At 41.2% G+C, this 25,296-nt stretch overlaps 1 pseudogene; it reads right to left on the bottom strand.

Annotated features, from left to right (window-relative positions):
- Positions 1-21,986: 21,986 nt before the first annotated feature.
- On the bottom strand, positions 21,987-23,493 carry LOC113885221 (annotated as a pseudogene).
- Between the last annotated feature and the right edge of the window lie 1,803 nt (positions 23,494-25,296).

Consider the following 25,296-nt stretch of genomic DNA (forward strand, 5'->3'; position numbering starts at 1 on the left):
AAGCATAGTTAAGCCAGTTCATCTTCTCTGCAGAGGTGCCTGGCCTCGCTCATAGTGCCAGTGATGGTCTGACCTGGAATATCTGTTTCATGCTTCAGGGCTCTTACACTAATTGCTGACTGTTAGCTTGTCCTTATATATTTGACCAATTTAATCTGAGTATTGCTTTTTTTTTTTTTTTTTTGTATCAGTTCAGTTCAGTTGCTCAGTCGTGTCCGACTCTTTGAGACCCCATGAATTGCAGCACACCAGGCCCCGAATACTTGTAAACTTCTAATTAATTTTATAAGAGCACTCACATACTGGGGTGATTGTATTGAGTGAGTTACCGTATGTAAAATACTTGAAAGAGATTCTGGCATTGTCTGAGAACGGTGCAGCCTTTTCTTATCGATGCCATCTTAGTTGGGTTCTGGTGCCTCAGTTTCTGGATCTATAAAATGGACATAACAATAGGACTCCCTCATAGATACTGTGAGATTAAATGCAATGAAGAATGTGAAATGAATTAAATATCACGCAGCACATAAAAAGCACAGCTGTTGTTCAGTCAGTAAGTCATATCTGACTCTTTGCGACCACATGGACTGCAGCACGCCAGGCCTGCCTGTCCCTCACCATCTCCCTGAGTTTGCTCAAACTCTTGTCCATTGAGTTGGTGATGCCATCCAACCATCTCATCCTCTGTCACCCCCTTCTGCTCTCAATCTTTCCCAGTATCAGGATCTTTTCCTATGAGTTGACTCTTTGCAAGAGGTGGCCAAAGTATTGGAGCTTCAGCTTCAGCTTCAGCCCTACTAATGAGTATTCAGGGTTGACTGCCCTTAAGATTGACTGGTTTGATCTCCTTGCTGTCCAAGAGACTCTTTATATTTTATTAGCAGTTCTAGAATTACTATTATTACCAAAGACATTGCATTTGTCATGGAGTCTGAGGAGCATTCCTTTCCCTGGTTTCCCCTTTCCACCCTTACCTCTCTACTCCACTATGAAGCTGTGCTATCCTAACTCAGGTCAGCTCAGGAAATACTTTCCTACTCCACGTTCTTGGCCTGGCCTGGATAGGACATCCATATTTCATGTTGTAGACCATCTCTTTGCCTTCACTTCTTTTCTGCCAACCCCAGAGATGCCACTTTCTGAACTTTTTCTTACTTGCCAGAAAAGCTTCTGGGAGAATGACCCTGCAATCAGCAGTTTGAGAAGAGCCCAAGAGCACAGTCATTTAAACACTTGCACTTATAGGCAGTTGCTAAAGCAAGTGATATTAATATCTGTCTTGTTCTCACAGTTACAGGGAGAGTTGGAAAATAGGTGAGAGGTGTTTTTCTCTTTTTCACTTTCTAGAGAGCAAGCAAGCTTAGAGCCCCAGAAGTTGGACAGGTCTTGCCCTCAGGGGGAAATTACCAGGTCATTATTTTTGAAAATCTAGACTCCCTGGAGAAATGGGTCCTCTGAAAGGGAGAAAGTCTGCAGGGACTGGAGGAAAGAGATATGAATTGACCCAAAAGGAAAAGATATGGATATTCTGACTCCCATCCCAGGGTGGCTGTATCTCAGATGGAGATGACAGCATGAATGCCTGAAAGATCTATGCACTAGGTCCCAACCATGAGAAAAGATTCTGTGCCTGAGCTTGGCAAGAGCTGGGGAAACGATTCGCTTCAGATGGCCTGGATATGTATGTGTGTGTGTGTATGTATATCTTGAATAATGAGTATCTCAAAGTCAGTCATGATAGACCGAAAACAGAGACGTCTTTACCCAGTGTTAAGGATTGGATGGACTTCCTTGGTGGCTCAGACGGTAAAGCATCTGCCTACAATGCGGGAGACCTGGGTTTGATCTCTCGGTCAGGAAGATTCCCTGGAGAAGGAAATGGCAACCCACTCCAGCACTCTTGTCTGGAGAATCCCATGAATGGAGGAGCACTCTCCGGAACTATTGAATAACTCCCCAAGAGAGGGAGGGTCTCCCTAAATGTGTCTGAGATTCAGTTTATCAGTGCTGATTCATGAGGGGCTTTGTGCCTAAGTCGCATTGATTTACAACAAAGTAAGGTGACATTTCTTACTTCTGAATGTCAAGCATATTGATACCTTTTAGATATCTATCAATATAACCTGGCACTGTCATCTGATTTTATTATTTATATAGTCAAACTTAGCTCTGGAATATAGGATATTGGAAAGGAAAGTATGTGGGAAAAAAGAAGGGAGAAAGAAGAGAGTGCATTTCAGAAGGACACGTAAGAGGTAAGAGTGAACCTTGTTCAGACTGAGTTTTGGGTAGACCTGCGTAGCGGGATGATGAAGTGCTGTATGTGTGGGAGTGACGAGAGGTGCTTACAGTGGGTGGGAGAAGAAGTAGGAAAGGCAATAAGCTTGGCACCATTTTCTAAATCTGGAGACAATGAATTCCCGTGGTCGTTCATGGTCACAATTTCTAGGTTGCTCGTGATCCTAGTTGTTGAGGGGCAGGACAGCTATGCATGCTCATAGGCCAGCAGTGCTGTGCTCTTGATGGATAAGAAGCAGGAAGCCAAAGATAATATCTTATTGTGAAGTTGGGTAGATCAGCTCTGGAGTGCCTGCCTCATTCACTCTTTCTTCTTTTGGAACTCCCCTCCCCTCCATATCACGCTGTTTGCTGAAAGGATGGGCCACAGACCACATGGTACAGATGCCTCTCCCAGTTCCCACTCCTGCCCCAACCTGTCATACCAGAGATAAACCCAACCTGCCAGACACACATCATATTCTCTAACTAGTCTTGTGTCATAGTCTCAGAGTGTGCACTCAGAGGGTGGTGCATGTGTGAATGCAGCGTGGGGCTGGGGTGGGATACCTTTTCAGCTGCATGTCTTATAGGTGGAGAATGCTGGCCCTCAAAGGGAAGTAGGTGGGGGAGGAGGTCAGGTAGAGAGAAGCAAGGAGGAGAGGGCTGTTGGCTTCAGAGGGAGAGACTGAGAAACAGAGTAGCTGCCTTGGGCATGGACAGCTGAGCTCCCGGGTCACGAAAAGATCTGTCCCAAATCCTTCCAATTGTCCTCCTTTGTTTGAGTTATTTTGAGTAGGCATCTGTTGCCTGCAATCTACAAACTCTGATGAAGAATAAAAGCTGTCATTTTAAGAGTGGGCTTTGTCAACCATAGACTTAACCGAAAATGGCTGGCCCAGTCCTTGGCTAGTGCAGATATACAGAGAAATTGCACTTACGAGGAGATGTTCTAACATTAGAGAAAATAAATATTTATAAAACCAGACTTTGATGTTGGTAACTGTGCTAGAGGCTTTATAAAACTTTCATTTAAGCCTTACACTAACCCTGCAAGATATGTAGTTATTATTTAAAACTTTGAAATTTCTAATACAGATTTTATTTTTCTAATTAAAAAATTTTTTTTAATTGGAGTATAGTTGCTTTACAATGTTGTATTCGTTTTTACTGTACAGCAAAGTGAATCAGCTATACATACGTATGCATAAAGATATGTAGTTATTATTCCCATTTTACAGATAACGACCTAGAAACCCAGAAAAGCAAAGTCATTTTTCACTTCATATTACGGATCCAGGAACCAAAATCGTATCCTTTTTCACTCTACCACACTCTCTCATCTGACTTCATTTAAATTGGAATATTGCAGATTTTCTTCCCCGTGGTGCCGCTTTAAAATCTCACATCGTTTACTAGCCTTGATGAGTATGTAGGGCTATTTTTTGCACTTAGAAATGTTATTCATGATTCTCTGGGAACTTATGAAGAATTTTTATCTGTATTTCTAATCTGGGACCCTCAGACCCTGAAATGCTTGTGAAACCGTTAAGAAAGTATTGTTGACGCCAAGGAGATTCAGAGGACGCTAAAGGTATCTGAGTGAATTCGGGAAGAATGCAGAGTAATTATTCTGAAGGGGCCAATAATTCCTCGTGGTGGATTATTAGCTGAATAACTCTCCAGAGCCTCTCGGTTTGCCATGATTGTATAACTGAAGAAATTACCGGGAGGATGTAAGACATTACTTATGAGACTTAGAATTTAGAGGGGGAGAAACTATCTTGGAATTTGCCCTGAGGACATTCAGAATGGATTCCAGGCACACCATACTGATCTCTACTGATTGATGTTCTGTTTAGTTAAATCCTGCTGTTTTGCAGTTTCAGTGCCATCCTATAACTTCATAGAAATTCCCAGAGGCAAAATTAGCATCTGTCCCCTATTCTCTGTCACCTCAATGGATTATTACTGAGGACAGTTAGAGAATGTTTTAGGAAATTATGAGACGCTTAAATCCATCCATCAGTCAGAGCTTTCTCCAGTTCTTAAGAATATTTTAAAGGAAATTTCAAATGGGGCTTACATTAGTTGGGATAAAATTACAGTACTTAAAAAATAATCTATGATGGATATGCTTGTATTCTCTGAAGGATGCTAAATATCTGTGGATTTAGAAGCGTATTTTGCAAGGAAAGAATTTTGATAGGAGCTTCTTCACTTTGATCAGCAAACTTTCAATCTAAAGTCTGATTCCTACGATTTTTGATCACCAACATGCGTAGGAAGACCTGCTCGGTAAATAGAGCTGTAAGTGATCCTGTTAAGGGAGTGCTTGTGAAATGCAGGCTTTCAGTTTATTATAAATTGCTCAACAGTTTCTCAGCTGGAACAACCACCACCCCCCACCCCCCGAGAGAGATCCGCTTTCCCATCAGATTTTCATTAAGATCTCTTTGCCCGAACCCCCGTCTGTTACTCCGCTCTTGGAATGTCTTGAGAATCAATCATCCCATTTTATTTGCCTGAATGTCATGCGACTATAAAAACACATGGCCTAAGGTTTGTGATCAGTTAATCATAACAAGCACTCCGTGTATTTGTTTTCATATAGATGTGGCTTTCAGTTACTGAAGCAAAACCTGCTGGGACTCATCTCAGTGGGAGATGTGAGGACTAAAAGCTGGCCTAATTGTAATAGGTGCAGACTCTATTGCATAATGATTATTTTGTGCAGATTTCTTCTGGGGTTAGAATCACTCCTATGCTGTAGTACTCACCATTGAGTACATGTAGTATGTGACATGCTGTGTACTAAGCTCTGGAAGTTAGAGCCATGTAAGAATAGCCACAGACTGGTGACTAACTGAAGATGCTGCTCTCTTATTCCTGACATTTCTCTGATTCTTCACTGGGATATAATTAAGCAGAAATGAGAACTCTGGAAAAGATTCAGACATTTCCATGAAATCTTTGAAAATTGCAACTGGCCTTCCTTTTGTGAGATTCCTCACACTCTTTGGCTTCTAAGTCTAAAGGTCAAGAATTTTATCCATTTTCCTTTTCCTGCTTTTATAACTGAAATCGATTCAAGCATTTGCCAAGTATAATTCAGACTTTCTGGTTACAGGCCAAGTTTTCACACTAAGCATTATGAATTTGCAATGAATTCATAACATTTAGTATTCATGGTAATAACACTAATCATTATGAAAAGGTTTAATATTCATGAGGGTTACCCTGCTATTTTCTCAGGTGTCATCATAATTTTTAATAGTATTTCAGCATTTTTTTTCATGGGCAGTTGGCATAATAGAGTCAGATCCTGGAGTTTTGGTTAAAGGATACTAGAAGAAAGAAAGCGGGGCAATAATAAAAATTTTTAAATTTGATCTTCCATAAGGGCGATTGATCAGTATGATTCTGTGTTATTAAAACAAGCTGTCTCTTTTAACCAGTTCTGAAAAGTCAAACAGATCTCCCCATTGAGTATGCAAGCCAATGATGGGCAGAGTTCCTAGTTTTAAAAGGGGAGAGAAAAATGAAAATCTCTGAAAGTCCATTTTTCTGGGGAAAAAGTACTTTCTGTATTTGTGTCATCTTTGGCTTTTGTGTCCTTAAATTTGCTTTTCACCAGCACACACACTTCAGAGTATTTGTTTTTTTTTTTTTTCCCTCCAGTACACCATCTGTTTCTTTGCTGTTGGGGATGGTTGAATAATTTCCTGAGGAACTGCTGACAAGATGTGGCCCAGGAACACTAGTCCAGCAGGACCAGATTTCTCATTAAAATCGCTAAGCTCAGCTGTGTCGTAGCGAGCTCTTGATTTAAGATGTTCACCCTGGTCAGGCGAAGGTCAGTGGCCAGCAGCTACCTGTTTTTTTTCCCCCTAAAAATAAGATAGTAAAACCCGCGTGTACACACTGAAAACAGTCCACTTAGGTGGAAAAGTGTCACTTGTCCCAAAAGCTTTATTTATTTATTTTCTGGTTGCCTCAAGGATAGTGCCCATCCTTGTTTAACTTCACGTAGTGCTGGCTGTTCCCCCCAGACGTGATTGAGGTGGGGGGGAACAGCTCACATATCACACCTATTTTCCCTCAGACCACTATGCTTTTCTTCCCTAGTACACCCATGGATTGGGCTGTATATTTGCTTTCCCCAAATTTTCCATGATTCTTTTTCACAGGGCCTGACCCTCTTCCCCAGTTGTTCTGAAAGGTGCATTCAGTCATGTCTGACTCTTTGCAACCCATGGACTGTACCCCAACCAGGCTCCTCTGTCCATGGAATTCTCCGGGCAAGAATACTGGAGTGGGTAGCCAGTCTCTTTTCTAGGGGATCTTCCAGACCCAGGGATCAAACCTGGTGTCCTGCATTGTAGACAGATTCTTTACCAGCTGAGCCACCAGGGAAGCTCTGGAACTGGTGATCAATGGAGCAGGAGGCCTCTGGAATCAGCAGGAGTCCTCCTAGAGAGAGTAGAATGAGATATGAACTTGACCGATCACGTCCCCTGCAACCCTATGACTTAGGTGGTGGTGTTTTTCTCATTTTGCTGATGAGGCAAACTGAGGCACAGAGCATGTACTGACTTCCCCTAGGTCACACAGCTAGTGAGTAATGGACCAGGGACTCGTACTTTGCTGGTTCTCTTTACCCCCTCCAGAGCGTGCAGTTGTCTAATCCCCTAGTCCCTCGAGTAATGTGTCCCCAAATGCAGTTGGCCAGTCACCACAATCAGATGAAGCAGGACTGTTAAGAATAAAATTCCTGCTCCCCAGCTCAGACTGACTGAACCGGGATCTCTGGGTTGGTGGGCGCCTGGAGTTTTTAACAAGCTCCCCTGGTAATTCTTATGCATATGAAAATATGATAACCACTGTCCTTACAGCATAATAAATGTTATTTAATTAATTGGTTCTTTAAATATTGAACAGTTAAAGTCATTATAAAGCTAAGAGTAGAGTTGGGTGAAATTAAAAGTAAAAAATCTGTAGCTGGGTTGAACGTGGGGGTGGGGTGGAGGCCTAGCAAAATGAACACGGCAGAGACCTTTCTTTTTTCTTTTTTTAACTTTATTTTTATCACTTTATTTATATTTATCCGTTTTATTGGTGTATAGTTTGGTGTTAGTTTCTGCTCAGGGATGCTCTTTCATGGAATAAATCACAGCGAGCTTTTCGTATTAAGTTTTGGTACAGAAGCAGTGATGGTCTGAAATCTGAATGAGCCCTGTTCGACTTCCTTGTTTCTCATTGTGATTGACCCTATAAACTTTCTATATCCTTTTTGCTATAGCCTGTTCTTTGGAAAAACCAGAAGATGCAGCAGCTCTGTGTTTATGTATGTGCAGTGCTCTGAATCCAAGGGCTTAAAATAAGTTCAATTCAGTATTCAGCAGGTTGTATTTCTGTGCCCTTTCTCTGTAAAAATTTGTCTGCATGTGGGATGAGCTCTTTCAAGATACATTGTCAATTTGTTTTTCCTATCTGCTGTCTTTGAAATAAAAAGGGGCTATTTAGTTTTTAAATGGTGCAACATCCCACTGAACCTGGTCAGGTCTGTAAAATAAACCACAGTTCAACTCATTAGTTTCTAATAACAGAGTTAAACTGGGTGCCTTGAATCTTGCTTTCTCCTCAGGTGGAAGAGACTGGAAGGATAGCAATGGAGCAAGGAGTGCAGGAAACAGCTTATCCAAGGAAGTGCCAGAATTAAATGGGTCCTCTAAAATCTGATATTCAGCCCATGGGGTTGCAAAGAGTTGGACACAACTTATTTGGATCTCTTATTTGGGCTTCCCTTGAGGCTCAGCTGGTGAAAAATCTGCCTGCAATGTGGGAGACCTGAGTGCGATCCCTGGATTGGGAAGATCCCCTGGAGAAGGGAAAGGCTTTTTCCAGGATTCTGGCCTGCAGAATTCTATGAACTGTGTCGCAAAGAGTTGAACACAACTGAGCGACTTTTACTTTCACTAAAATTGGGTAGCACTTTCCTTTCTTCCTGCTAAGGCATTCTCTCTCAAGATTAAATCATCCTGGAGAAAGAACAAACACAAGAAACAAAAACCATGGTGAGCTGTGAAGAGTTTTGGATTTATATGTAATGCATCTTGCAATTAAATCTTAATGACACAATATGTGCATAACTTTTTATGCATGACTTAATGTCATCATATTGAAGTCATATTCATCAAGAGTATGGAAAGAGTAGTGATGTTTCCAATTTGACATTGAGTCAGGCAGTGAAATCCATGCCTACTGCATCTATCATGACATCTGGACTAGGGCTCTCCATGAAGTGTTTGTTTAACAGAGAAGGAGTAATATTGGATGGCCAGTTCTCTCATGCATTTCCATAAATCTTAGTGGTCAGTTCTCTCTTCAGAGCAAAGATAAACTTACTGTGGTACCGTTCTGACGATGCCAGCTGCTGGTCTGAAAAGACCAGACCTTCTCTGGTGTTCTTCCCTCCATCGGAGTAGTATATTTTGGCATAGCTTTGATGTCTTTATTCAGTAAATATTTATAGCATATGTCACAGGTTCAACTCTGGTGACCTATGGGCTGGAGTTATCCCTTAAGTGTATTTGCATGTGTGTCTGTGTGTGGGTGGGAGATGGGGGAGTGTTATTCATATCTATAGAGAGGGTTGAAAGATGTTTGGTGTGTTGCTAACATTTAAAGGTTGAATTTCACATCAAAATCCAGAGTGCCAACTTTTCTTGAAAAATCAGGAGGTGTGTCAGTACTAAGCTCACATATCTACAAGATAATATGGGCTAGAATTTTGCAGATAGAGGGGGGCCCTTTAGAAGCACGTGTTCCCCAGTCTGTCACACTGCTCACCACTCCTATCCATTGAACTTATCCAGTTTTACCCATTTGCCTCTGCCATGCTGGTTCCTGTGAGCATGTGAATTTTCAAACCTGTGTATGAGGGCCTCCCTCGTAGCTCAGTGGTAAAGAATTTACCTGCCAATGCAGGAGACACAGGATGCACGGGGTTCAGCCCCCGGGGCAGGAAGATCTCCTAGAGGGAGGAAATGGCAGTCCTCCCATATTCTTGCCTGGACCCTGGCGGGCTACAGTCCATGGGGTCACAAAGAGTTGGACACAACTTAGAGGCATATTTCATACGACATTAAGATAATTTGTATAAGGTTGTCTCCTGAATCTTAAAGAAACGAGTTTCCCAGTATGAAAAAGCTAAAGGCTTGACAAAACCATGGATCTGGCATCAAATGAGATGCAGCAGTCTTATAATATGATTGCTTCCAATGCCTGCTTTATCCTTATGCTGCAGTGTGTGGGTAAAGCAAGCATTAGATGTAACATTAGCCAAGTTAGCCACCTATTGAAGGCTAACCAATGATTCCAGGTGCCTTAGCACTTGAACCTTGATCCATAGAGCCAAATTATCTGTATTATTTAAGCTCATCAGTGTGACTCTTTTCCTATACTTATCCCCTCTAAACAGGAGATGTTTTGGCAGGGAGTTGGCTTGAGCCCAAAAGGTGGCCATAAATTTCATTGAATCCTCTTCCTATAATTTGTATTCTCACAAATAATTATCATAGGGTACATCTTTTTTCCTGCATATTCATAGCAGGGTAATGGAGGAAGTTTGTGGGAAGAGGTCCTTGGACAGAGAGGTGTTTGAATGTATCAGATTTTAAGATTTGGAAGTTTCAGCCACATGATTCTCATGTGGCTCTGCCTGGACCAGCAAATTGCCCATTCTCTTGAAATTTGGCAAGTGCAGCAGCTTAAAATTACAGATCCCTTAATAACTTGCTCAATCTACCCTGGGTCCCAGACTAATATAAGTCCTCCTCCTCTATAAAGTATTGTGTGTTTTCATCAAAACGGATTGAATTCATTCTGCTACACTTCTATTTCTTTTCCTTTTTTCCATGTTATACTTCATACTTTAGGAGCATTTCCCAAACTATTACGAACTGAATGGAGTGCCCCCACCCCCGTGCATATGTTGAAGCCTTTGCTTTCAGTATGGCTGCATTTTGAGATAGGGCTTTTAGGAGGTGATTAAGGTTAAGTGAGATCCTAGGGGTGGTGCCCTAATCTGATAAGATTGGTGGCCTTAGAAGAAAAAGAAGAGATCTCCCCGCTGCCCCTGTCATGCTCGCTCTCTCTCTCTGCCACGTGAGGACACAGTGAGAGGGTCGCAGCCATGTCCACGCCAGGAAGAAGGCCCTGACAGGAAACTGACTGTGCTGGAACCCTGGTCTGAGACTTCTGGCTTCCAGAACTGTGAGAAAATAAATTCTTGCTGGTTAGGCTGCCCAGTCTATGGTCCTTTGTTGTGACAGCCCTAGCAGACTAAGACACAAACCATGTTCTGAAAGACTTTGAATGTTAATAGGTATCCCAATAGGAGGAACAGTGGATAGTCCTTTTGCTGCTGCTGCTGCTAAGTCGCTTCAGTTGTGTCCGACTCTGTGTGACCCCATAGACGGCAGCCCACCAGGCTCCTCCATCCCTGGGATTCTCCAGGCAAGAACACTGGAGTGGGTTGCCATTTCCTTCTCCAGTGCACGAAAGTGAAAAGTCAAAGTGAAGTCGCTCAGTCGTGTCTGACTCCTAGCGACCCCATGGACTGCAGCCTACCAGGCTCCTCCATCCATGGGATTTTCCAGGCAAGAGTACTGGAGTGGGGTGCCATTGCCTTCTCCAGAATAGTCCTTTTAGGAGATGCTAAATTAAGTCAAACAAGATTATTTATCACATGATTTCTCAGAGCCTTTAATTTTTAATGTGCACAATGAATATCCAAAGGGAGGTATTTTATGCAAGATTTTCTGAACTTATTTAACTGTGGAACACTTTTCTCAAGAAATACATTTTAATATCTTCAGTGAACCTAATGTTCTACATGGCACATGTAGAAAGAAGATGCATGCTTATTAATTTGACAATTATTTTAAAATTGCTTTGAGATCTCTTATTCAGTTTGATTGCATGCTTGTACCTGTGCTTAGCCGCTCAGTCGTGTCCCACTCTGTGTGATCTCATGGCCTGGTAGCCCACCAGGCTCCTCTGTCCGTGAGATTTTTCAGTCAAGAACACTGGAGTGGTTTGCCCTTTCCTCCTGCAGGGAATCTTCCTGGCCCAGGGATCAAACCCACGTCTCTTGTGTCTCCTGCATTGGCAGGCAGATTCTTTACCACTGTACCTCTTGAGACGCCCCCGTTGGATTGTATACTTTATTTATTTATTTTTGGCTGTGTTGGGTCTTTATTTCTCTGTGGATTTTTCCTCTAGTTGCAGTGAGCCAGGGCTATCCTCTATTTGGGGTGTGTGGACTCCTCACTGTGGGGTCTTCTCTTGTTGCAGAGCACAGGCTCTTGGCATGTGAGCTTCAGCAGTTGCAGCTCCCAGGCTCTAAGGTACAGGCTCAGTAGTTGTGGCTCACAGGGATGTGGGTTCCTCCTAGACCAGGGATTGAACCCATGTCTCCTGCATTGGCAGGTGATTTCTTTACCACTGAGCCACCAGGGAAGCCCTATTTATTAAGTTTTCAGCCCACAAAAAATTAACCAGGACAGTGTTAAGCTCTGTCCTAGTTGATTTCCCGACTCTATGTCACATAATCAGCCTAAGAACCCATGATCTGCATTTTACAGGTGATAAAACTAAGGCTAGGTCATGGCGTCAGAATAATGATTAGCAGAAAATATGAGTTGGTCTTCTGTTAAAGTTGATGCTTCTGCATTTTTTCCATCATCTCCTGCTCCCCGCTCAGCCCCATTCCCACAGATAGAGATACTGAAACTCAGAGAGCACGTAGCTAAATTTAAGTGATGGTCTTGGTTTCAAAGCCTGGTTTACATGACTTTAAAGCCTGTTCTGTTTCCACTAGAACTTGTATATTCTAGGCCAGGGGATTTTCATGAGCAAAGCCATGGACATGGAAAGATAAAAGGGTACGTTTAAGGGCTAACCATTTGTCCGAAACATATTTTGTGGAGTGAAGAAGGGTGGCAGGGGAAGATGGAAAGCTTATGTTTGAGATAGATTGTGAAAAATTTTGAGTATCATTCATATTAGTTAACTTTGGCTGCAGCAACAAACAAACCCCAAATTGCAGTGATGTACTGCACGAGATATTCACTTACTGCTCATGTTACTATGAGGGCTGAAAATAGTCTGTGGTTCTGCTGGGCTCAACTTGGTGTTACTTCTCTTATTTTGACTCCATTCCATGTGTCTTCTCATTTCCAGACACAAGGTAAAGGAAGGTGGGTGTAGGGGCTGAAGGTAACAAGCGATGCCTCTTAAACTGTTGGGAACTGGTACGCTGTCTCTTCCACCCACATTCCAGTGGTCAAAGCAAGTCACCTGACCAAGCTGAAGGTAGAGCTGTGTATTTTGCATATTTTATTTCTTGACACTGCAGAATCACATGGCAAAGGGTGTAGATAGGTAGGCTTCTTCTTCTTTTTTTTAAAATAGGGAACGAGGGAGAAATTGAACAATAATCCACCCTACCACACAGTGTAGTTTTCAGACCTATTCAGAATTAAGCCTTAATCTGAAATCTTAACTCTGTTGGTAGTAGACAACTCTTCACACACTTGCTGGGAAGCTGAAATAATTCTTCTTGGTCCAGAAGAGTGAGTGTGAGCTGTATGTAAATAGAGTGCTGTGTTGTATAGACAGATTGTTTCTCATTCCAATGATAGTAGGGAGGCAAAGTTTTGTGGCAAGATGGGACTCCCTGTCCCTTCATCACCTTGTCGTCTCCCCATTCTCATCCTGGTGTGGAAATAGGCTGTTTTTAAAAACCTATCAGAGTTATGCCATGATCTGCTCTCAGTGTTAGAGAGGAATTAGTTTGTTTCATAGGAACTCCAGTCTGAAGAATGTACATGTCCAGCCTCACCTTACTGGGAAGGGTGGGTCAGGAACCTACCTGTCTGGGTTTGGACAGGATAGCAACAGAATGAACCAGGACTTTGGATTTGAAGTTGAGGGGTTGAAAAGGAAGGTGACCAAGAGAGGAGACTTCTGGATATCCATGTGAGATGGACATAGTAAGAACAGGAAATAAAATGATTACATCATCATATGGATTCTGAGTTCACAAACCATCCAAGAATAGGATGTTTCTTTCAGCATTGCGTGCCCTTTAAGACATCATGCTTTAAAATGTCAAGATTATGATATCTAAATTTTTGACCGTGGACTCTTAGAGGAAAGAGACAAGGGGGAAAGGTGCCTAGGTGCTCTGTTTTAGAGTGTTCAAGGTGGTGAACATTTGCACCAGTCTGGACCAGTGATTAGGAACTTCTGGAACAGGCAGTCTCCAAGTTTAAGAACCCTGCTTTTAAAGGGTTGACTGCCATATTTTTAGCCTTTCAATGCCAATCCATTCTGTGCTTCCACATGTTTCCACTGAGACCCCAAGAACTGAGGTTTAAAAAGCCTTTTGTGTGTTAGTGTCTTCTGTGGCCTAAGGTCACTGGGGACTCTTTCCCATTGTTAGTTAAAAGCTTCATAACTGTGTTCTGTTACAATATAATTAAATACTTGATTAATTGCTTCAGCTCTATTCCATAGAGTATGCAGTTTTCCTGAATCAAAGAGTTTGTCTCAGCACGGTGTCAGAAAGAACGTGAAGATTTAAGGTTCATTCAAGCATCAACTCACAGCAAATGCAGGTGCCTTGACTCTTGAGGCTGCTGAATGGTGGGATTAAACAAACATTTAAAGGAGGCGGGGGTGGCAGGGTGGGGGGAGACTGCTAATACTGCTGGACAAGAATGTTCATAAAATGTGTTAAATGTAGAAGAATACAGGGTTACATTTTTATATCCGTCATGTGTGCTCTGGCTTCTGTTTTTGATTTTCCATATTAATTGAGGAAAAAGGTTTCACCTGTACGAGAGAGGTCACGGTGCTGAATGAACTTGGATGTGGAGAAAGTCTTTTCTCACGTACCAAGCAGTCACTAATTAATCACTTTTTGAGAAACAGACACATAGAGGAGTAAGATTGTTTTTAAGGTGCTTGTATTCGGCTAGCAGGCATGGACCTTTGTAAAATATACCCCAATATAGATAAATACTAATAAAAACAAAAATAGAGGCAGTGTGGTTAATGTGGTAGGACAAAGCAGAGTAGGAAAGGAAAGAGTCAGAAAAAAAAATCACTAAAAATTGATCTTTAAAGGAGAACTAAAAGAATGGGGAAAACGAGAAAAAGGAAAGGTGTGTATAATTCAAAGTCATCTTTATTAAAAAAATTTTTTTTTATTATTATTTTTTGACCACATGGCACGTGGGATCTTAGTTCCCTGACCAGGGATCAAACCTGCATCTCTTGCAATGAAAGGGCAGAGTCTTAACCACTGAACCCCCAGGGAAGTCCCCTCAATGTCAATCCTAAATGCATATCATTGTGACTGACTTTGGCATTAGTACTGAAGGAAAGTGCCACCTAAGAGAACACCTGGGTTGGAGTAACTGTTCTGCTTTAATTTCTGCTGTATGTGAATTTCAATGTCTTCATCCATAAAACCGACAGGGACCAATACAATAAATCTGTGATCTCTTCCATAGTGTGGATTTGCTTCCAGAAAGCAGCTGCTCAAGGGAGATGGCTTTCTCTTGCATCTTAGCCAAGACCACGGGACTACTTCTGGCCAATGGAATATGAGTAGAATTGTAGTGCATCACTTCTGAAGACGAAGAAGGCAATGGCACCCCACTCCAGTACTCTTGCCTGGAAAATCCCATGGGCGGAGGAGCCTGGTGGGCTGCAGTCCATGGGGTCGCTGTTGGACACAACTGAGCGACTTCACTTTGACTTTTCACTTCATGCATTGGAAAAGGAAATGGCAACCCACTCCAGTGTTCTTGCCTGGAGAATCCTAGGGACGGGGGAGCCTATCGGGCTGCCGTGTATGGGATCGCACAGAGTCAGACACGACTGAAGCGACTTAGCAGCAGCAGCAGCAGCAACTTCTGAAGAGGTGGCGTATCTGATGTGTTTACCTTCCCAGGCTCTTTCCTCTTCCTGTGTTGGTGGTGATGATGGTGACATCACAAGGGTGTCTCTGAGAGCTGTTTAGTTTGCATTTGACTCAACGTCAGCCAAAAATAAATGGTTTTGAGTTGCTGAACTTTCTGAATTGCAGCAATTAGTCTATCAGGAATAGTACAAAAATGCAAATAGCCACGCTACCTTCCACATGGTTGTTGAGCGTCTCAAAACTGACAGCAGATGTAGAAAAACATTAGGGATTATTACTGGAAATAAAGTAAAAACATACCTATTGAAAATTAGTGAATTTATAAGAAAAGCAATTAACTCAGTTTAGGGCATGTTTAAAATGATTACTGCAGTAGTACTATATGCCGGGTAAGAGCATCTTTAGGTCTCAACTGAAGGCCTTTTGTTTTGAGTGCTACCCAATGCTATAAAATAAGAGTTTAATGAAATACTCTGAACATAAACTTGAGGTTCATCATTATGACATCTGACCTATATTCTTTTGTTTGTTTTGTAATGAAATGTGAGTTAACTGTCTCAAGGGAGATAGACCTTGAGTTGGCAATAATTAAGAATAGGATTTAGAGGGGAAAATGATGACTTGGTCAGAAGTGTTTCAGTTACAAGTGATGGACATTTAACGTGAGGTCCCTTGAGCCAAAGGGGGGCTTTATTGATAGACACAGCTGCAGTACTTCGAGGATGCCGCTGAGCCTCAGTGAGGTTCTTTTTGCTGCTCAGCTTCTGCCTTTTCCTGTGTGCTGCTTCCTGTTCCTACCGGGCATTGATTTTTCTTTTCATGGCTTCCAACAACTCCCTGGTTCCCATCTAAAGTGTCAGCCATCAAGTCAGGCACTACCTACAAGCTGTTTTATTCCAGGTCCTAACATTTCAGGGTAGTGGGTTACTATGTTATTGAGTTATGTGTTGGTGGGGTGAAGTCACTAACAGTCTGTGCCTGAAGCAAGAATTTATTAGAAAGGAATCATATACACATTTAACAGCCAAGAAAATTTTTAATGCCAAAGTTATCAATTAAAATAATTACTGTAAAGATGCTCTTTCTTTACAGTAGTGAACAGACATGTACTCTGGTTTCTGGGAACTTACAATGAAATGTGAACATAAGACTAACGGGTTGAAAATTTTTTTTAAGGTTGTAATGTCATTTGAATTGTGCAAGGCAGATTTTTATTTACCTTTCCTTAACGTATGTGATTTCTCCTGTGATGAAAAGTCTTGAGTCTTAGTATGCAGACTGTGGCTTATATATTTTTGGAGTCTTAACAACTTTAAAATTCTAAAAAATGCTTCTCAGTTTAGTAATCTCATATTACCAATTTCAGCCACATTTTGTAAAAATCTATATGAGGTTTCTTTTAAATTAAGTTTTTTTTTTTTTTTTTAAATCTTCACTGTTGAAATCATAAAAAGGGAACCCGTGTCATGGCAACAGAAACTTATCATAAAAGATAATAATGTTTGACTTTGATTGTCTTCCTTAAAATGTTGATACAGATTTAACTGCATTTTTCCTAAAGGATTCTAAAGTCAACATTTGCATGGTCAGAATTTGAGTAAATTTGCCTATATTCTGAAACATTTGATTAATGAATCTTTAATCTCATCCTTTGTTGTCTTACTCTCATCATTCATTATTATTCTTATCAAAAATGTAAGACCACCTAGATTTGGGGTGAGATAAAGAGGGATTGTGTTTTAGAAGCTAAGACTCATAAGAATTTGCTTTCAAGGAACACTGAAAAGAGCATCTCAGGTGACGACTGTGGGTATGCTTAGATTCAGTCTGTTTAGGGCATAAACACAGATGATGCTTTGAAACGTTTCTCAAGGATTCTTTCCATGAATTGGGAATGATGCTACATTCCAGGATGAGCTCTTAATCATTCCAAGTATAAGTGCTGTTTTTTTTTTCCACCAAAGCTACCAATAGAAAGGAAATAGATGTAAGACAACCCTGACTATTCATTGGAAGGATTGATGCTGAAGCTGAAGCTCCAATATGTTGGCTACCTGATGCAAAGATCTGACTCACTAGAAAAGACGTTGATTCTGGGAAGGATTGAGGGCAGTGGGAGAAGGGGCAGAAGAAGATGAGATGGTTGGCTGTCCTCACTGACTCAATGGACATGAGTTTGAATAAACTCAGGGAGATAGTGAAGAACAGGGAAGCCTGGTACGCTGCCGTTCACGAGGTCACAAAGAGTCAGACACGACTTAGTGACTGAACAACAGCAACAAGACAAGAATCAATTCAGTTCAGTCTCTCAGTCATGTCTGACTCTTTGCAAGCCCATGGACTGCAGCACGCCATGCTTCCCTGTCCATCACCAACTCCTGGAGCTTACTTAAACTCATGTCCGTCGAGTCGGTGATGCCATCCAACTATCTCATCTTCATCCCCTTCTCCCGCCTTCAATCTTTCCCAGCATCAGGGTCTTTTCAAATGAGTCAGTTCTTCACATCAGGTGGCCAAAAACATTGAACTTGCTTCTTCTCTCTCTGAACACCCAAGCTGCACACTCTGGGGCTTCCTAGATATGTAATTAGGACTTGTGGGATGTGATTTGAGAGTCCTCGAAGGGATTTCCTGTCCTCAATGTGTGCCATTCCTTGTTTGCTCAGAGTCTTCGGCATGGAACTCATGCTAGATGGTTATATCACTGTCCAGCTGGAACTCTTCCTTTAACCCGGGAGGCCAGTGGGGTTGAACAAATCTAGAGAGGCATATAAATTGAGTCCAATACCATATATTTATAATTTGTGCTATTATACAAAAGGTGGTATATGTCCTATAAAAACTAGAAAAATGAAGTAATACTGTGCTTACTTGTTTGTATTTCTTATTACAAATATAATTACAATGTATTTTACTATTTTGATAATTATCCTATTGTTGAAGATTTACACTGTTTTAAAATTTTACTCATTTGTACTATATAGCTATGTAGTTTTTATAGCTAAATATTTATTCATTTTTTAATTATAATTAAGGATTTTTCCTAAACATGTAACTAATGGGCCAAGGGACATGTCTTAACCTATTTTTTGTCCCCACCACACGGCATGTGAGATCTTAGTTCCCCAACTAGGGATCAAACCCTCTTCCCCTGCAATGGAAGCACAGAGTTTTAACCACTAGACTGTTGCCTATGTGCTGCTCAGCTGCCTTCTAGGAAGAGTGCATGAATGTTTACACTCCTAAATTGCCCTCCAGAAGTGCACAGAGCCTAATTATCAGCAGCTTTTCTAAAAAACTCAATGCTCAGTTGTGTCCAACTTTTTGTGACCGCATGGACTAAACAGTCCATGGAATTCTCCAGGCCAGAATACTGGAGTGGGTAGCCGTTTCCTTCTCCAGGGAATCTTCCCAACCCAAGGATCGAACCCAGGTCTCCCACATTTCAGGCGAATTCTTTACCAGCTGAGCTACCACGGAAGCCCCAATATTAAATTCATTTTTAAAATACTGATCATTTCATAGCTGAAACTTTCTGTAACATTTTTGTTTAATTTGTATTTTTACTATTAATGAAGTTAAAAATTTTCAAATTTATTAAATATTTTTTGTTTGTTTTATTATGTTATATATTCTTTGCCAATTTTAGGTTGCTTACAGTATTTTTCTTATTGATTTGTAAAGACTGTTAAGGATAATAGTTTACTATCTTACATATTGAAAATATTATACTTTTTCCTCAGTTTTAAAATATCTTTCACATTTTATATCATGAATTTTACCTAAAGCTTATAAATTTTTAGTTTTTATATGGTCAGATATATTCCTCTTGGATTTCATGATTTCCCTCTTTGATGTGATGTTAAGAAAGATTTTTGAACTGCCAGATTTATGTCTGTATATACATATTTTTTTTTTCCCTAGTGTATTTAGTGCATTTATTGGAGAAGGCAATGGCACCCCACTCCAGTACTCTTGCATGGAAAATCCCATGGACAGAGGAGCCTGGTGGGCTACAGTCCATAGGGTCTCTAGGAGTCGGACACGACTGAGTGACTTCACTTTCACTTTTCCCTTTCATGCATTGGAGAAGGAAATGGCAACCCACTCCAGTGTTCTTGCCTGGAGAATCCGAGGGATGGGGGAGCCTGGTGGCCTGCCGTCTATGAGGTTGCACAGAGTCGGACACGACTGAAGCGACTTAGCAGCAGCAGCAGCAGTGCATTTATAGTTGTAGTTCATTTTATCATTTTGAGGATATTTCATTTTCTTCTGACCCTTATTATTGTTGAGAAATCAGCTATAGATCTTATTAGGGTTTTTTTGGACGGTAATATACATTACCATCTCTGGATTCTCTGAAGATTTTCTCCTTGTCTTTAGGTTTTAGTCATTTTGCTGTGATATATCCAGTAGTTTACTGTGATAAATGTCTTTGTATTTATTTTCCTTGTGAATCTATGTCTTGACATCTTTGATAGGAACAACTGATATGGTATTTCCAGCCCAAGTCTCTTCTGCTCAAGCTTTTTCTTTGTGCATTAATATAGGGTAATCTTTCTCAGACTATCATGGAGCTAGATGAAAGGAAAGGACTTTTGAAAATGGAAAGCGAATGAGTTCACTTCTACAGTGAAGTGAAGTGCAAGTTGCTCAGTTGTGTCCAACTCTTTGGAACCCCATGGACTATACAGTCCATGGAATTCTCCAGATCAGAATACTGGAGTGGGTAGCCTTTCCCTTCTCTGGGGGATCTTCCCAACCCAGGGATCAAACCCAGGTTGCCCTCATTTCAAGCGGATTCTATACCAGCTGAGCCACAAGAGAAGCCTAAATGTGAGTCTGGACTCTCTGTAAATGATGTCCTGTGTTTATGCTGGGATTGGGGGCAGTGTAAGAGAGAAAGGAAGAAACTATTGTTTTAGCTGGAAGATATTTCACTTAGAATTCTTTGAGTTACCAAGATCCACGCTAACCTATAAAAAAGGGAATCTGTTGGCTCTTATAACTTAAAATTAAGTTGTAATGTTAGCTTAAGGCTTAGCTCGATACAGGAACCCAAATTATGGATTCAGGTCCTGGATTATCTTTTGAAGTCTCCCAGCTACTCTTCTCTGGGTTAGTCTCAGGTTTTCTCTTATGTTGAAAATACTGGCTGTACCAATTCTGACCCATGTCTTTTTGATTCAAGTCTCCCTGGTTTAAGAGTTGTAGCAGAACCATGTCTTATGTGCACTGATTTGATCCTCGAGCAATTACTATGGCCAGGGAAAGGAAATGTCCCAAATGACTGGACCAGTGTCAGGTGGCACTCCATCCTAGGCTGAGGAGAAGAGTCAAGTCAATTCGACCTGCATTTGTTGATATTGGGGGCATGGGTCATTTGCCAGATGAAAATTGGGGTTCAGTGGTGATCCAGCATCCATTTCCTTTTCCTTTGCCCACCTGAAACTGAAATTGGTTGATTCTAAATTTTCAGTCTCTTACAACTGAGATCATTATCTTTTAAGTTTTCTTAAGTAACTATCTTGGAGTGTTATATGCTCCTGAAATGCCTGTATGTACTCATGCCCTACATCAATTTTTTGCAGTTTCTCATTCAAATAATCTGCAATCATCTTATAACTAGAGGGAACTTCAGGGGTTCTGGACCCTGGTGTAAGTTAGAAATAACTGGAGTGCATTTAAGACAAGGGTCCTGGCTTTTCCCTAGAGATTCTGATGTATCTCATCTGATGACTCCAATGTGGAGCTAGGATGAGAATTGTAGGTTAGAAAATTCTGGAGCAGATAAACTAGATAAACTAGATTGTCTTAGGAGTTAAGTTTTAGGCTCTCAACTGTTTGAGAGTTAATTTCCTTTAGCCACCAAGTACTGACATCCTTTATTTCAACATTGATTTTACTTAAAGCTCATTGTAGAGGGAGTGATGGGAATAAAGGTGGGAAAACCTGGAGAGTGAATGTCTGCAAATGAGGTGCTTTTCCTTGAAGATCTTTGTGAACCCACAATAAAAATAACCCACTGAAAATCTACTTGAATTTCCAAAGCACTTATGGGCTAGTATCTAAGCAAAGGGCACATGGGGGACATTTTTCCTTTGATGCTCAGCTGCCTGCCATTAACTGTGTCTAGCTGGTGGACATCAAAAGATAATAGCACTTGTGTGTATATCCAGCTGCCCCATGTTATGGACATTAGTTTTTGATGGTTTCCTTGCAAGACCTATTTTTAATTCTCTAAAAGTGGCCAAGAGAAGAGGTATTGAGCATTTCAAATAAACACACCCACTTAGAAAAATGGTCACCCAGCCAAACCTGGCTAGGGTCTACTTTGTTGCCACATTGGGTGTAGGCATGATAGGCTCTCAATATTTTCAAACATTTGAACATGGTTTTCAAATGATAATAGATGCAAAATTTAAAAATCAAGTTTTCTCTCTCTCTCTCTCTGTTTTTCCTCTGCCTTAGATAATAAGGGTGAGTCTTTCCATGAATTCTCAGATGCCAGCATCTAGAAGGCTATGGCTGGTCCCAGTAAGTTTGTTTTGGAAGAGTTATCCCCTTAATTTTTTTGCCTTTAAAATGTTTAATGGGCAAGAAATGGTATAAAATAACAGCCAGGTCACATAAATTAACATTGTTGTTAATGTTTGTGATCCCCTGGAAAGAGCTCTCTTTCAGGTTGATGCAAATGGCAGGAGAGTTTTCACTGCCTGTTGCATGGAGTGTGATTGGGTTTGGACCATGAACTCATCTTCACATGGTCCAGAGAAAAGAGATGGCTGCCATGTTTGGCAGGCTTCAAATTGCCTTCTAAAGTGGAAGCGGTGACAGATGTCATTTTATTGGGCTCCAAAATCACTGTGGATGGTGACAGTAGCCGTGAAATTAAAAGAGGCTTCCTTCTTGGAAGGAAAGCTATGACCAACCTCGATGGTATTAAAGAGCAAAGATATCACTTTGCCTACAGAGGTCCATCTAGTCAAAGCTATAATTTTTCCAGTAGTCATGTATGGATGTGAGAGTTGGACCATAAAGAAGACTGAGCATTAAAGAATTGATGCTTTCAAATTATGGTATTGGATAAGATTCTTGATAGTCCCTTGGACAGCAAGGGGATCCAACCAGTAAATCCTAAAGGAAATCAACCCTGAGTATTCATTGGAAGGACTGATGCTGAAACTCCAGTACTTTGGCCACCTGATATGAAGAGCCAACTCATTGGAAAAGACCCTGTCGCTGGGAAAGATTAAGGGCAGAAGGAGAAAGGGGCAGCAGAGGATGAGATGGTTGGATGGAATCACTGACTCAATGGACATGAATCTGAGCAAACTCCAGGAGATAGTGAAGGACAGGGAAGCCTGCCATGCTGCAGTCCATGGGGTCACAAAGAGTGGGACATGACTTAGTGAGTGAACAACAACATCAAAAATTGCCTTCTATCTCAGGGTTGGGCTCTGGCCTTGGTCTTGAGTGATAGGGATTCTCTGGTAAAGTCCTATCTGTTTTCACTTTGGTGACCTTTGACAGCTCCCTAAGGTCAGCGCTCACCCAGCCCTGTTTGTCCAGTACTCACTCATGAAACTTTGCTTGCTCTTTATGACGGTGAAGAGATTGCTGCAGGTCAGAATAATCACTGCAGGTCCAGTACTCTGTGAAAGACTCCACTTTATCTCCCTAAAGAAGTCCAGGGCCAAAAGACACAGAGAGACCAAAAGAACCCCACTGCCACTTCTGAAGAGCATGGAGCAGATACAAGGTGTTGGGAGCAAAAGCAGGGTATTGTGCAAGCCCGCCGCCCTCAACACCACATAAAAGGTGGGCAAACCACCTAAACCACTTCTCTGGCCTGACCCCTGGACACACCCTTACCCTCACCCTGTGTAAAGAACAAGTTTGCCCCCACCTCAGGGAGTGAGCGAGCAAGGGAACGTGTTGTTTGTTCTCATCCCATCTGGGCTGCAGCAGGAGCCCCAGTAAAGTCTTGCCTGGGGGAAAAAAAAGGGACTTGGTTGGGCACGTTGGTTGAGAAGCTTGCCTTCCTCTAAACACTGCCTTGGGTCCTTCTCCCAGCTGCAGAGCATCAACTCCTTCTTGGTCTTACTGCACTAAACTCTTCGGTGATGGGCCACAGCTCTTGGCACAGAAGAGTTCATTTTCACCTCCTGCACCTTCAGATTGTCCAGAGTGGTCAACTCCGCTGTCCCTGGCATGATGGTGATGGTCCTGATGCTGAGGAGTTGCCTGCTGCTGTGTTGCCCTCATCTCCCCTTCCACCTTAATTTTTGTGTATTAATTTTTGGCCAGACAATAGAGGATAGACTACCTGCAACCTGCCAGTTCTTCATACATGGGGATTGAGATAGAGAGGGACTGATGGGAGCTCATCAGTTCTACATTCCTTCGTCCAGCTCCTCTGTTTTCAGCCTTGCTCATAGTCAAGACTGTCTTTCTTACTCTGTCCCAGAGCCTCTCTCATTCTGTACTATATTTGCAGTGATTTGCACTGTATCTCCTTATGGTAGTTTCTGGACCGTGGACTATTCTACTGTTTTATCCATCCTTATGCTTCTAGAGCTTTCCAGTTGCAGAAGTGTAAGGCATTGCCCTCTTCTCCCTTCTCTCTGTTCATATGGTTGTATTCCTTTGTACTGATAGACTCTTTCTGGGTAGGCTTTTGGGTGGAAAGGGAGGTGAATCTCTGATTGGCCATCTTCTACCTGAAACTCTTCTGCTCCTTTTTTTTTTTTTTTAACTATATCGTGTGTCATTTAATTGTTCATCTTCCCATTTAATGAAGCATACATTAATAGTTGATTTGAGAAGTAAATTTATCCAAATCTCTTAGGTTTATATTTAGGGATATTGGATGAGCAAAGGCATCATTCTTGGAGAGAGAAAAAAAGAAAACATTGTTTCTGTTGCCAAAGTCTCCTGTGAGACCTTAGAAAATAATTTAAAAACCAAATAGGTGAAAGGTTTCACAGTGTATTTTATAACATTTTATTAGAATGATAAATGACTGTAGAATTAAAAGAACGAAGCTTTTTGGCAGACTGTAGGACATTTGCCTAAGAATAAATTACTTTGCAGCTGTATTAACTCTCTTAATATGTTACTAGTTTTCACCTAGGACACGATGCCAAGCAGTTCCAAAAGTATGACTTATTAGCCACAGCTCATACCATTTTATCTTTTTTGTTTAATGAAATATGTCTCTCATCTCTATACCAAGAGGAATAAAACTTGATTGCTATGTATTTAGTCCATTCTAGCTTATTTTTCTGATACTCTTAAAAAATCAACTCTATGCCATATGCTATGCACCAGAATGGCTGTAAATAATCATAAAATTAAATGCCAGAATTTACCACTACATGTGGTTTCTCATTAAGGTTTGATGTGGCTTCTTTAAACTGAAAATCGGTGAAGGGTTGATTTCTCGTCTTATCAAGCTGTTTTCTGAGCTTTCTCACTGGCCCACCTACCTGGATATATAATTAACTTCAACTCTCAAAGGCTTCTGGTAGACTTGGGCTGTATCTTTGGGAAAATAAGAAGTTATTCTCTGAAACACATATGTGCTGTAGGAACAGCAACTCCAAAGTATCTTCAGTGGCTGTTCCCTAATATGATGTTGACCATATGTTCTGGATACTCCCTAGCAATCCTGTGTCATGTATCCTGATTCAGGGCTTGGAAAATACAGCCAATACCATATGTAACCCTTACTAAGTAGGGAGAATAGATCAGACTGCTACTGCTAATGAGCTAAATGTCATTTTAAGATGAATCCCAAACTAACCCAGATTGTATCAGTCATTATTTTAGATCATGCCTTTAATTTTCCTTTTAAAATATTGTATTCTAGAAACTTAGAAAATTCCATATAGAGCAGACCATAGTCTTATGGTAACAAATCCATTTAGACGGGAGATTATATAGATTAAAATTAATGTGGATTAGACTATATCTATTTTTGGATCCATTGCTTTGATGATCTTCTTTCAATATTG

This window comes from Bos indicus x Bos taurus, chromosome 28 (genome assembly GCF_003369695.1).
Source record: "Bos indicus x Bos taurus breed Angus x Brahman F1 hybrid chromosome 28, Bos_hybrid_MaternalHap_v2.0, whole genome shotgun sequence".
NCBI lineage: Eukaryota > Metazoa > Chordata > Mammalia > Artiodactyla > Bovidae > Bos > Bos indicus x Bos taurus.